The sequence below is a fragment of the Sceloporus undulatus genome, chromosome 1, assembly GCF_019175285.1.
Source record: "Sceloporus undulatus isolate JIND9_A2432 ecotype Alabama chromosome 1, SceUnd_v1.1, whole genome shotgun sequence".
Taxonomy (NCBI): Eukaryota; Metazoa; Chordata; class Lepidosauria; order Squamata; family Phrynosomatidae; genus Sceloporus; species Sceloporus undulatus.
Genome location: NC_056522.1, coordinates 378,170,067 through 378,184,884, shown reverse-complemented (window position 1 = coordinate 378,184,884; position 14,818 = coordinate 378,170,067). Strand labels below are relative to the sequence as shown.

The 14,818-nt window shown below is 45.7% G+C and overlaps 1 protein-coding gene across 1 annotated transcript in view; it reads right to left on the bottom strand.

Annotated features, from left to right (window-relative positions):
• LOC121927249 (glycogen phosphorylase, liver form-like) overlaps positions 1–2,702 on the bottom strand; it is a 74,754-nt gene extending 72,052 nt beyond the window's left edge. The window contains exon 1 of the mRNA XM_042460952.1: positions 2,565–2,702. The gene's annotated coding sequence lies outside the window, so the exon portion shown is untranslated. The remainder of the gene's footprint in view (positions 1–2,564) is intronic.
• Between the last annotated feature and the right edge of the window lie 12,116 nt (positions 2,703–14,818).

Sequence of the window (14,818 nt, the reverse complement as noted above, 5' to 3'; positions counted from 1 at the left end):
GTGCTTTAAAATAAAAACACAACGCAGGGTGGAACACGCCTTTCTCCTCCTTTTCCTTTTCTCCCCTGGGCCAACGTCCGCAAGATGCCAACTGGGTCCAAACCTACTCTTTTCATTCCCCATCACATCTCTCTGAATCTTCTGCTGTCTCTGAACATGATCACAACATAAACAAGAAAAGGACAAACATTTCCAAGTGGTGGGATCTATAGTTTTGACTGTGGGCAAGGGGGCAGCAACAAGAAGGCGGCATTGCCTCCCAAGTAAGAATTATGTCTCTCCAAATGAAATATTCCTTTGGCAGAAAGTGAGAGGCTGAAAAGAGTTCACACTTACAATTCCATTTTGTTTATTCATTGGATTTATTTTACTGACTTCTTTGCTTGCTTATATCCTGCCTTTCTTCCAAAATGGGATTCAAGGTGGCTTCCCCAGAACTGCGACTTTTCTTTAGATAGTGGAAACCATTTTCCTAAATGCTCCAGTGAGGTTTTCAGAGACTGAAATTTAGGAACCAGAGGAATAGTTCATTGGAAAATTCTCTCCTGCTTTTCTCTCTCCATTATATACCATGCAAACTTACTTCTGAGTAAACTTGGTCTGGTGTCATTTGCCCCACTTTGTCACATTTCGCACCTGGTTCCCAGCCTTGGGTTAGTGAACCTTGCCTTCTTCTCCAATGACTTCAGCTGGGCTTGAATGGGTTTTTGTATTGCCTGAACCTGCAAATGCTACCCTGCAAGATTTACCTGAGGCATGGATTGCATCCCCACTGCAGAAATAATCCAGTTTGGCACCCCTTTGACTGCCATAGCTCCATGCGATGGGATTCTGGGAATCGTAGTCCATTGTGGAACCAGAGCAAAGCCAGGGCTAGGAACCAGGTGTGAAATGTCACAAAGTGGGCCAAACAACACCCCTGTCGGGTGGTCCACCAAACTAAGTTTACTGTAGAGGGTCGTTTGCCATTGCCTTACCCTGAGGCTGAGAAAGTGCGACTTTGACTTATAGCGACCGTATGTAGGAGAGACCTCCAAGTCACCCTGTTCTGCTCAGGTTTTGCAAACTGTTGGTGTAATGTAGAGCTGGTGTAAGGATCTGGGTGTTGGATTTGGAGACTTGGAGGCCAGGATTTGAATCCTGACTCGGCCATGTAAACCCACCAGGTGACCCTGGACAAGTCCCACTCTCTCAGCCTCAGAGGATGGCAATGCCACCCTCCTCTGAAGAATCTTGCCAAGAAAACCCCAGGATAGGTTTGCTATAAGTTGAATACAACTTGAAAGCACACAAGAACTTTCCAGTGAGTTGAAAGGGACTTCCTGCATGACATTGCAACTCTGCAACCCATAAGCAAAATCCAGTTGTTGGTCCTGATTCAAGCAAGACCCCCTGAATCCAGACTCAAGTACCAAAGAGAAGAAAGGGTCCCCTCAAAGGTCATCCAATCCAACCCTGAGAGGCATCCATCTCACTGATGCTTCAAGGCTCCAGTTAAGAGGAAATCCACACTTCTAGGAATTCATTCCATGGCTGAGCAGCAATGTCATTGTACTTAGTTACATAAATCGACACTTAAATAAATCCCACTGATTAAATAGGTCTACTTTAACAGGGCCTAGCACTTAGATTTCCTTTCCCATGAGATTCTGTTAGGGCTTAAGGCCAACCAAAGCCCCAAGGAAGCACCGCTTCACAGGAATGGAAACAAGGGTGCAGCTGCTCCAGCCCATGGGATCCTGGGATCTGTAGTTTTGCAACAGTCCTTTTTTCCTTCTCTGCCGAGCAAGACTGGTTTGTTGTTCTTGTGTGCCTTCAAGTCATTTCTGACCCATGGAAGACCTCTCCTGAGATTTCCTCAGAGGAGGTTTGCCAATGCTATGGAATCCTGGGGGTTTTGTACTTTGGTGAGACATTTGGCCTCCTCTGTCAGAGAGTTCTGGTGCCACAGCAAACTACACATCCCAGGATCCCATAGCACTGAGCCAGGGCAGTTTAAGGCGGCGTCAAACCGGATCATTTCTGCAGTGTGGATGCAGCTTTACACTGTCTCTGCCTCAGAAGAGGGCAGCATGGCCAAACACACACACACACACACACACACACTCTCCGAAGAAAGTTGTAGTTTTATAAGTCAAACAAAGACTTCAAGGCCACCAAGAGGAAGCGAGGGACCTTGGAAAACTACAGATCCCAACGAGTTGGAAACGAGCCAGAGGCGCGCAACAAAGTAGCCACAAAGAAGCATCCGAGCTCTCTCTGAGAGGCCGAGCTGCCCCCAAACTACAAATCCCCTCCCTTAGAAAAGTATGCATCCCAGAACTCCATAGCAGCTAAAGCGGGCTCAAAGTGGGTTTGGCAGCGCTTTAACTCTTTTCTGGCTCAAGGCTATGGAATTCTGGGAGTTGGAGTTTGTTGTGGCAACAGAGCGCTCTGGGCCCCACAACAAACTCCACCTCCCAGAATTCCATAGCCTTGAGCCAGGAAAGTTAACGCAGTGCCAAACCGGGTTATTTCTCCAGTGCGGATGCAGCCCTAGCCCCTCATCCCCAGCAGGGAGCTACCTCTGGCGCTGGATCCTCTTCCTTCCTTCCTCGCTTGCTGGCCTTCTTCCTTCGCTTGGCTGCGCAAAGGCCCCTTTCTTCGGACCAGCCCCGGAAAAAAAGGCCACCCGCCCGCCCTCCTGGCTTTATAGGGCTGCCATTCGCCAGGGCGGGTGTCCCTCAGCCTCCAAGGCCCGCCCCCAAGGCCCGGGATGGGACAAGGCAGGCTTTGCAGGCTTGCATGCCTTGGACTGCAGCTCCCACACTCCCCCACCTGGGGCTTTGCAAGCTGGAGAGTGACCCTATTAACCAGAGGAATGGTGGGAGCTGTCATCCCAAATGGGACTTTTTGCAAGCTATGTTGGCTGGACACGCTATAGGGAAATGCTTTTTTTTGGACTGCAGCTCCCAGAATCCCCTACCTAGTGCATGTTTTTTTTTGCAAGCTGGAGGATGAAGCCTAGGAAGTGTCATCCCAAAAGGAATTTTGAGCAAGCTGGAACTAGGTTGGCTGGAGAAGTTGCAGGGACATGACCCTTTTGGGATTGTAGGTCCCAGCATCCCCTACCTAGTGCATTATTTATATGTTTTTGGCAAGCTGGAGGATGAAACCTGGGAGGTGTCATCCCCAGAGGAACTTTTTCCAAGCTGAGAGTGGGTTGGATGGAGAAGCTGTAGAGAAATCACCTTTTTGGATTGTAGGTCCCATCATCCCGTACCTTGAGCATGTTTTTGCAAGCTGGAGGATGAAGCCTGGGAGGTGTCATCCCAAAAGGGACTTTTTCCAAGCTGAGGGTGGGTTGGCTGGAGAGAAGCTGTAGAGAAATGACCTACTTGGACTCTAACTCCCAGAATTCTCTGTGCAGCACAGTTAGAAGGAAGTTTGGCATTCAGTAATGTCATCCCAAAAGGGACTTTTTGCAAGCTGGGGCTATGTTGGCTGCAGAGACATGACATTTTTGGAATGCAGCTCCCAGAAGCCCCTGGCTAGTGCATGAGTTTGCAAGCTTGAGAATGAAGCCTGGGAGTTGTCATCCCAAAAGGAACTTTTAGCAAGATGGGGGTGGGTTGGCTGGAGAAGCTGCAGAGACATGACCTTTTTGGACTCTAATTCCCAGAATCCTCTGCCCAGTATAGGTAGAAGGAAGCTTGTCATTCAGTAATAAAAGGAAGTGTCATCCAAAAATGGACCTTTTTGCAAGCTGGGGGTGGATTGGTTGGGGGATTCTGGAAGCTGCAGTGAAATTACTTTTTTGCACTGCAGCTCCCAGAATCCCCTCCCTTGTACTTCTTTTTATTTTTTGCAACCTGGAGAGTGGTCCCACTAGCTGGAGAAACCTGGGAGTATCATCCAAAAAGGAACCTTTTTGCAAGCTGGGGCTGGATTGGCTGGAGAAGCTGCAGAGAAATGATCTTTTGGGACAGCAGTTCCCAGAATCCCCCAGCTAGTGCATTTTTTTTCAAGGTAAGATCGAAATGAATTGAATAATAATAATAAATTAAGACGGAGGAGAAGGACAAGTGGTTGCAGGCTTGTAACATGTCTGCACTTGGCTAAAGTTACAAGCCTAGACCCACTTCTCATTCTCCTCCTTCTTCATTTATTATTATTCAATTCATTTAGATTGGGAGCCAAGGTGCTTTGCAAGCCAGAAAAGTCATTTATCCAAGCTGGAGATGCCATTGTTGCTACTGTTCAAGGGGCTATGAGATCACATCTACTCAGCCATAGAAACCCACTGGGTGACCTTGGGCAAGTCACACTGTCTCAGCCTCAGAGGAAGACAGTTTTCCCTTTGGCAAACCCTGCCAAGAAACTCCTAGGACAGAGTCACTGTAAGACAGATTTGACTTGAAGGCGTGTCGTAACAAGAACCACAATGTTTGGAGAGCGTCGTGATTCACCTCCTGGACTGTTGGAGCCTAAGGAGGCAGGAATGGCTATTTATGGGCAGATATTTGAAACAGAAAGAGAAATCTCTCTCCTCTTGATGTTTCTTTCCAGGAATGAAGAAGGAAGGAAGAGGCCCGGTCCTTGCATCTTGGCGTGTGTCACACTCCTGAAGGCTGTTGCAACTTCACACAGCATGGAACAATCCTCTGTTTTGTCAATGAGAATCCAAAACACACTGCAGAAATAATCCAGTTTGAGACTGCTTTAACTGTCCTGGCTCAGTGCTTGGGAATCCTGGGAATTGTAGTTTATTGTAGCACCAGAGCCCTCTCACCAAAAAAGCAAAATGTCTCACAAAACTACAGTTCCAGGACTTCTCAAGCACTGAGCCAGGGCAGCTGAAGCAGTCTCAAATTCGATGATTTCTGCAGTTGTGTTTGGGACCAAGGACATCCTTATAGTCAAGGTCCACTTGAAGGCAGCTAACAACAACACTGGGATCAACACTGGATGACTGACAAAGAGAGACTGAAGTTTTTACAGCATCCTAGCATGGACTATTGCAACTATCCAAGTGGTCTGTTCCTGCAGGTCGTGTGAATGGAGTCAGGTATGCTCAGCCCAGAGTTTGCACTTTTAAACTTTCCACCACAGATAAAGGTGTTTGAGAACTGGGTTTTCCTCTTTCCTTTCTATTAAAGGGAACTGTTTTCTTTTTGCCTGTGATTTCACCTTTTAGCAACTTCTGACAGCATCTAGAATTTAGGGATATAAGCAGGGAGCTGACTGTCCACTGGTTTTTCCGTGAGAGGAGGCGATGTGTGCCCTACCTGTCTGGGACAGGGTGGCATGCCCCAGAGTGGCAAAGGATCATCACCAGGAGCTCCTGATCCCCAGGACGGGTGACTGAAGAGGGACCAAGGTTGTACACCAAGGGACACATTCAGTTTTCTAGAAGTGCTCAAAGGCCAGACTCCTTTCCCCGCTCCCCTTTCAAAAAGAACAAGCGACTTAAGGTCATGGCAATAGTTGTGACATAGAGAACTGGCAAAATTAAAATTATACCTTTAAATTGTGCACAGCCTTTTAAAAAAATTATTAAATTTCCCAGCATACAGACAGATAGAACACCCAAACCACACACACAAAACAAAAGTCAAACAACTAAAGATACATTAAAGTCATTAAAATAAGTTTCACATTCTTACAGTCAATTACATCTCCATTATTCCTAACTAATTTAAATCCAAACGTTAATCAAATTAAACTCCAACATCCATACTCCATATGTTACTTCATTTTCTTCAGCCCTTAGTATATTTTCACAAGCTCTGAGGATGGACCATGTCATCCACAAAATATAAGATTGCTTGTTCTACAGTGCTGTGTATATTATTCCACTGTATTTTCTAACTGGCTCTAAGCTCCACTGTAAATATATTTAAACATTGACAGTTATTTTAATAGCTCTGTGTAAATATATCTTCTAATTTCTCATGCATGATGTATTTACATGTACATAGTTTCATGTGGTTAAGTTGAACATTTATTATTTAAAAAGAAAAGCTTGTTTTCTGCTGCTCCAGAGAATAGGGCCTGGAACAATAGATGGAAGCTACAGGAAGAGATTCCACCTCAACATTAGGAATAACTTCCTGACATTAAGGGATGTTCGACAGTGGAACAAATCCCTTGGAGTTTATAGTGGTGTCTCTTTCCTTAAAGGTCTTTAAACAGAGGCTGGGTGGCCATCTGTTGAGTATACTTTGATTGAGAGTTCCTGCATGGCAGAAGGTGGTTGGTCTGGATGGTCCTTGGGGTCTCTTCCAACTCTATGATTCTGATTCTAATAAAAAAATTAAATCCTTAAGGACTCTCCTTTCTCCTCTCACTGAGCCTTGCCCCACTCACACCATCTCTTCCACTGAGCTCCAGCATTTAAAGCGATGCAGGGAAATGCCACAGCCTGTTTCCGCCTAAGGACAGATATTTACAAAGCAATGGGGTCACCCCTCTTAGGATGTCACCTGGTGTGTCCCCCCCTTGTGACTCCCCTGTACCAGTGCCTTCTTCAGTGCAGTACTAACAAGTTTTATCCTGAGAGATCTTTTGCCAGTGTAACCCCACACTGTGCTGCTGCCTAGGAGCTGCTTGGCACATTTCATCTGTTCTTGTTGTTGTTGTATGACTTCAAGTCATTTCTGACTTATGGTGACCCTAAGGCAACCCTATCATAAGGTTTCTTTGGCAAGTGTCTTCAGAGGGGGGTTGCCATTGCCCTCCTCTGAGGCTGAGAGAGTGTGATTTGCCCAGTGGGTTTCCATGGTTGAGCTGGGATTTGAACCCTGGTCTTCTATTGTCCTATAATGCTCAAACCACTACACCATGCTGCCCCTCCATTTCATCTGGCTCCTCTGCAAAAGCATCTCTGTCATGGGAGATCATGCCAGCAGCAAATCTCTTGCCTCATAAGAACATACACTCCCACCACTATGGAAAGGTAGAGCCAAGGTGAAATTGGCCCCTTCCTGTAAACCAGGGGTAGGCAACCTTTTTGAGCCGGGGGCCGGGTTGCTGTCCCTCAGACAACTGGTGGGCCGAAGCCAAAAAATAAATAATTAAATGAGGGAGGAGGCCGCCGGCGATCGCGGTGATCGCCGGCAGCCCCGCGTGCTCCTTCTCGGCCTCTGTGGAGGCTTCAGCTGAGGCTGAGAGGGAGGGGGAGGCCGCCACCCGCGGGCCCCTTCCCGGCCTCTGTGGAGGCTTTGGCCTCCACAGAGGCCAAGACGCAGGGAGGAGGCCACCAGTGGCGGCCCCGCAGGCCCCTTCCCGGCCTCTGCAGAGGCTTCGGCCTCCACAGAGGCCGAGAGGGAGGGGGAGGCCGCAGGGAGGCAGGGAGGGTTGTGCGGCAGCGCGCAGGAGGCGCCGCCTCCACCTCCACCTCCTCCGCCCCAGGCCTTGTTGCCCTCTTCTTCCTCCACCTCCTCCACGCGGCCATGCACGGTGGAGGAGGAGGGCAGTGAGGCCCCGCGGGCGCCCAGAGCGGCTGCGGCGGGGACGGCAGGACCGGGCTGGGGCCGGTCCCAAGGCCTCAGCGGGCCGCATCTGGCCCGTGGGCCGTGGGTTGCCGGCCCCTGCTGTAGACGATCTTGCTTAATATATTAAAGCACCAGCCTAAGATCTTGACTGGCATCCTGTTCATGACTTACACATGTATAGATTCTTTTACACAACTGGTTGTAATTTGGTTGGCCATGACATAATGCTTATATTCAGCTGAAGGTTGCAGATGTACCGTCAAACCTGTGGACTCATTGGGCATTGCTCATGCCGATATACATTGTGCATTGCAATTGTACATTTCACATTTCCTTGCACATGCAGTAATACAATAATTCACATTTGTGAATGCGCAAATGTTACGTAACTCTATGAATGTCCAAAATCTGATATCGGGGGGCAGTGTGTAAATTGCCCCCCTAATATCAGATTTTGGACATTGAGTTTCATTCAGGACCTGAATGTGCAAATATTCTATCCGGAATAGAGCTTGGAGAGAAAATACTTTTTGAGTGACAACTCCAACAATTTCCCATCAACTATGGCCATGCTGGATGGGGGATTCTGGGAGTTGTAGTTTGAAAAAAGTATCCCCCCCCAAAAAAAATCTTGGTCAAAACATCAGGAAGAAATTATTAGAACATATGAAAACTAGACTAGCTACAACTTCCCATAAAGCGTTCACAGCCGCGGCCCCTAAACTATGGAACAACTTACCAGAAGATATCTGTCTCATTACCACCTTAGAAGCCTTTAAGAAGGCATTTAAGATGGATCTCTTCTGGCAGGCCTCTCCATCTGATCTTCTATAGCTGATTCCAAAGCACACTCCCACTTCTGACTTGATAGCATGGAAAATAGATGACGATTTGGTCATTTTTAATGATTGGTAGCAGTATTGCTGTCCGTTTTATTGATTGCATTTTTAGATAATTGTATTTTGCATCTTATATTGTTGATTTTATATTTTGTTGTAATCCCACCTTGATCCAGAGGGAGAGGCGGGAAATATAAATAAAATTTCTTCTTCTTCTTCTTCTTCTTATCATCATTATTATTATTATTAATTAGCAGTAGGAAAGGAAAATGTAAGCAGTGAGACTAGTGATTGGAATAATAACACTATTATAGAAGTCTGTCAAATTGCAAAGAGTTAGGTGGCAACATAGGTCTAACCTGCACTGCAGAAATAATGCAGTTTGAGAATACTTTCACTGCCATGGCTCCATCCTATGGCATCCTGGGATTTGTAGCTTATTGTGGCACCAGAGCTATAGTGGCATTTGGTTTTACAGTACTTGCTATCCCTTTTCTTTTGTAGGTTTACTTGATCTCATTTTGCGGGTAAAGTGAGAGAGAGTGATCAATCGAAGGTGTGGTGCCTATTTAGGAGACCTTGCTCCCAATAATCTGGTTATAAGACAGTGAGTTTGCATTGGAGAGCTGAAGGTAAGGAGATGGCAGTGTGTATAAAAAAGGAATTAGTCACAGAATAACTAATTGTCAAGATGAGCCAGTGTGGTGTAATGCTTTGAGGGTTGGACTACAACTCTGGAGACCAGGGTCAGATTCCCTGCTTGGCCATGAAACCCACTGGGTGACATTGGCCAAGTCACACATTCTCAGCCTCAGGGGAAAGCAATGACACACCTCCTCTGAACATGAGGAAGGGTCTGGAAACCATGAAGTCCTATGAGTCTGACAGAAAAAAGAGACTTATGGAGCTGGGTATGTTTAGCCTGAAGGAGAGATGGTTAAGAAGTGATATGATAGGCCTGTTTAAAGGGGTGGCACACTGAGGATGGAGGAAGCTTGTTTTCTGCTGCTCCAGAGAACAGGACACAGAACAATGGATTCGAGCGGCAGAAAAAGAGATTCCACTAAACATTAGGAGGGACTGCCTGACAGTAAAAGCTGTTTGACAGTGGAAAACACTCCCTCGGAGGGTAGTGGAGTCTCCTTCCTTCCAGGGATGCTTTGATTGAGAGTTCCTGCATGGCAGAAGGGGGTTGGACTGGACAGCCCTTGTGGTCTTTTCCAACTTTATGATTTTATGATTCTTTGAAATCTTGGTCAAAAACCTCTTGATAGGTTTGCCTTAGGTTGTCATAAGTTGGAAATGACTTGAAGGCACACAATAACAAAGATTGGTGCATCACAGCGGTGATTGGTGGTCTCCATGTCAGGGCAGTTAGTAAACCCATTCAGAGTTTATGTTTGAATTTTAAAGGTGCCAGATCTATTTGGGGAGGTTGCAGGCTTGGCACCGTGGACAGCTCCTTTAAAGTTCGGCCTAAAATGCAGAGCGGATTCAGAGCCCAACTGAGATGGAAGCAGGCAGCCACCAGTGGTGCAAGTCAGGGTGCTAGAGGGCCTCTGCCTGCGTTCCTGCCTGCAATTTGGCCCAGGTAAGCCTGCCACACCTAACCTTTTCTAAATGACCGTAGAGCCATTGATGGGATTAGCGTCTGAAGGAGAGCTTAGGTTCCATTTCCCCATCAAGGAGATGCTAACCCCAGGCAGAGGCAAAGCTCTCCAGGACACTCTAAATGGACTTTAGATGTCAAGGAGAGGGTGTCCTTTGGCTGGCCGCCACACTTAAACACCGGCGATAATTCTGCTTTAGAGGGTCGACCAACGGCCGTGATATTAGAGGCGACAAGAGGAAATGAGATTTTCTTGATGTTGGACCTGGGAGAGATTAAAGGCACGTGAGTTGCAGAGACTGGCTGCTGACAGCAGGAGGTTTGGCCTCTGAGGCTGGTGGCAAGGCACCCAAAAAATAGCTGCTGCTGGCCTGCTGTGGAATGTAGACTGAACATCAATCTTTCCCAAAGATTTCCAGTCTGCAGGAAGGCAATGATGGGATATTTTCCTTGACTTATTTTTTCATTTTTTCCTTCCTTCCTTCCTTCCTTCCTTCCTTCCTTGTTTATAAGTGTGTACAGCATGCTTGGTTTCTGTTGTACTCTTTAGCTCTTTCTCCACATGGTCTACTTCACAAGGGTTGTTGCAGCAAGAATTAAAGTTAAGAGGAGGATGACGATAAACAATATCTTGAGCTGACCAGAGGAAACTTCAGATCTGTGTTCAAGGGAAAAGTGTGTGGCTCTTCTCCTTTCCACTTATCACTACAACAACCCTGTATGGTAAACTGTGCTGAGAGAGAATGAAGAGTTGAAATGTACAACAGAAACAGAGTGCGCTGTGCATGGGGTTAGATGGGGTTACATTCCCCCTGAAGACACAGGTTTGTAGTATGGGTGTACTCCTGGACTCAGCTTTGAACTTTGCACCAATTCCTTGAAATATCAGATCTTTTATTGCTTCTTTCATTCCAGCAGTTACAAGAATCCAAGAGTATAGCTCTACCTAATATGAAACTTTGGGTTGTATGCTAGGACACCCCCCCCCCAAATGTCTTCTTCTGCCAGATACCTGGTGAAGTATGTTCTTTTCTATACGGTTCTGCACCGGGAAGATGGAAAGAAAGGGAATTAGTTGTGTTATGTTTTAACTAACTGAGTCATTAAATCATTTGTTTTTAATTAAATGATGGAATTTATACAGAAATACTGTATATGTATACATATAAGATTTGGCCATGATGGTACATGCCTTAGTTATATTCTGTTTGGAGTACCGTAACACAGTAGCATTGCTAGGGTTGGTGTCATCTCCTGCAATTGACCACACCATACAGAATCTTTAGTAATATCTTGTTGTAATAATGTTACTCACAAATTGCAACTCCCATATGCAGGGATGCAGATGAATGTCATAGCCCATTTCTGCCAAAAGGCAGATGGTTGGAGAGCAGTGATATCACACACACCCCTTTGGGTGTCACCTTGCGCAGGCAGCACTCCTGGCCCACACCCACACACAAACACACACACTGCTGTGTGTTTATTACTAATGTCACAGGTGTAACACCCTGTAAAATATTGAGCCAAGATGCCACATTGTGCTTGAGTTGTGTAAATCTGCGCTTGTGTAGTTAAGCAGTAGTTATGCTACATCACCAGCAGTGTGCAACCAACTACATATCTGAGAATGTGTTTGCTATTTCTACAATCCCAGTGAAGCAAGGGATACACTAGAATTATGGAATCATAGAATGATAGCGTTGGAAGAGGCTTCAAGGGCCACCCAGTCCAACCTCCTTCTGCCATGCAGGAACTCACAATCAAAGCACCCCTGACAGATGGCCATCCAGCCTCTGCTTAAAAACCTCCAAAGGAGGAGACTCCAGCACACTCTGTGGGAGTGTATTCCGCTGTCGAACAGCTCTTGCTCCTAATGTTGAGGTGGAATCTCATTTCCTATAGTTTGCATCTGTTGCTTCTTGTCTCTGGAACAGCAGAAAACAAGCTTGCTTCATCCTCAATATGGCACCCCCTTCTTCCTAATGTTGAGGTGGAATCTCTTTTCCTGTAGGAAGGAGGCACTGACCAATTGTTACTCACCATCCAAGAACATAAGAGCCAGTTTGGTGTACTGTAATATACAGTTGGCCCTCCACATCCATGGATTCTTTTATCCATAGATTCACGGTTTGAAAATATTCAAAAAAATACGTAAATTGCAAAGAGGAAACCTTGCTTTTGCCATCTTATATAAGGGACACCATTTTACTATGCCATTGTATTTAATAGCACTTGAGCATCCATGGCTTTTGGTATCCACGGGGGGATCCTGGAACTAAACTCCATTGGATATCAAGAGCCCACTGTATTTGGTGTAATGTTTTACAGCTTGAGTCTCCCTGATCTGGAATTACAAAAACCTAAATATTCATAAAACCAAAACTTTTTTCACTGGTGTTTGAGATAGTGACACCTTTGCTTTCTGATGGTTTGATATACACAAACTTTGTTTCATGCACAAGGTTATTTAAAATGTTGTACAAAATTACTTTCGGGCTATGTACTGTATATCAGGTGCATATGACACAAAGATGATTTTTTTCTGTTTAGACTTGGGTCCCATCTCCAAGCTCTCTCCTTATGTACATATCTGCAAATACAGGTATTCTGAAATATAAAAAAAAAAAATCCAAAATAGTTCTGGTCCTAAGCCTTTTGGATAAGGGAGACTCAACCTGTATACGCCATTCTGCACCTGAGAAACAAGTGACATTGGTGAGAGCAAGTAGGCAGCAGGAGAAAGAACCCCATCCGAATCAGCAGAAGGTTAAAGGTTATTTAAAAAAAAGACTGTCTTTGAAATGCCGATTGGAGTCAGGGGTTTTAGATCATGCAGGTGGCTGAGATGAATGGGTCTATGGCCTGTGGGTCCAGGGAGTGGAGGAGGGAATGTAACTGGTCTGGAAGGAGGGAGGAAATGATCACAGTAAAAGATGGAGGAGGTTAACAGAAGAAACCATGAGGTTTATCTCCTAGAATCCCAACTACAAAACAGGGGCTTCCCTCAAGTGCTCTACGCAGAGGACGTGCTCAACCCTGGGCTCACGTAAGCACTTGGGAGGATTCACATCATACAACCCAAAGTCAGAGAAGACCAGACCATCCCGGCTGAAACCATGTTACCAAAAACATTGGCATCAAAGGAGCTGAAGGCAAGGAAAAGAAGACTAGGATTTTGAGGAGGAGGAGAAGACAACTCTGTCATAAAACAAGCCCCATGGGACCTTCTCCTCCCTTTTACATGCACACTTTGCCCTCAATCGCCACCTCGATCCTGATGGAGAGGAGGGATATAAATAAAATTTACTACTACTACTACTACTACTACTTTCTCTCAGAATGATCTTCCCCAGGTTTGGGGGAGGTCATGGGGTATAGCTATGGAGTGGGAGCAAAATGACACCTTTAGTCCCCAAAATTTCAAGCACTGGAGAAACTTAATGCTTTGGTCAAGTGTTTGGAAACAGAGTTTTTTGTGAGTTTTTTGGGCTATGTGGCCATGTTCTAGAAGAGTTTATTCCTGAAGTTTTGCCGTCATCTGTGGCTGGCATCTTCAGAGAATGCTTCCATGTCACGTTTTCTCAAGATGCCAGCCACAGATGCTGGAGAAAATAAATTCTTCTTCTAGAACATGGCCACATAGCCCGAAAAACCCACAAAAACTATGGATGCCGGCTGTGAAAGCCTTTGACTTCGCATGTTTAGAAACACATTGAGGCATCCAAAGAAAAGGAGCTGGTAAAGTGACCGAAGTAAGGGGCCAAAACACACTGTAGAAATAATCCAATTTGAGACTGCTTTTACTGCCCTGGCTCAGCAATGGGGGATCCCGGGATTTGTAATTTGTGTTGGCACCAGAGCTCTCTGATAGAGAACGCTAAATGTCTCACAAACCTGCAGTTCTCAGAATTCCCTAGCATTGAGCCAGGGCAGTTAAAGCGGTCTCAAACGGGATTGTTTTTGCTGTGTATTTGGGCCCAAGGTGAACCTAGCAAATGGAAGAGTTCCAGGTGTGAATGATTTTCAGTCTCTTGCTCTCTGTAATGCTAGAAATTTGGGGACCAAAGGAATATTTCATTTTGGAGGGACAGAATTCTTATTTGGCAAAATGAAGACCTTGCTCCCCATTCACCCCCCACAACATCCCTGGACATGCATTCTATCCACATTGTGATAATATTTTTTCTTATTGTTGTTGTGTGCCTTCAAGTCCTTTCTGACTTTTGGCAACCCTCAGGTGACCCCATCATGGGGTTTTCTTGGCAAGATTTATTCAGAGGGGGTTTGCCTTTGGCTGAGAAAGTGTGATTTGCCCAAGTAGATTTCCTGCCAAGGGGATATTTATGCCCTGGTCTCCAGAGACATAGTCCAATGCTCAAACCACTGTGCCATGCTATGAAACCAAAATGAAAGAAACTCTCAACACTAGCTTTCTCTGAGAGGGGGAGACTTTAACACCTGGGCTGGTTCCACTTGGACATTTTTGTCTATAGTGGTGTTGGCAGTTATGGAAGCAGAGTTGTGCATGTCGTGCCACAGCAATTGTGGTGTCATTTCACATTCAGATGTGCACTCTACATTGCACGTGGAAGTGTCCACTGTTCATTGGTACATTGTGCATTCCATGTTTGTTTGCAACATACTACTGCACAACTGTCACCAAACTCAATGAGTGTAAATTCAAAGACATAGATGTGTTATTCTGGAAAACCAGTATGCAAAGAGATCTTGTAGTTCCTTGCTCAGCATGCATCTGAGGAAGTAGGCTCAAGACTATGAAAGCTCATGCTACTGGCTTCTTTACTTCAGTTAGTCTCAAAGGTGCTACAAGGTACTTTTGCGTACATGAGTGTAAAGTTACACTCTATTTCCCTAATCCAGGATCTGAGCCA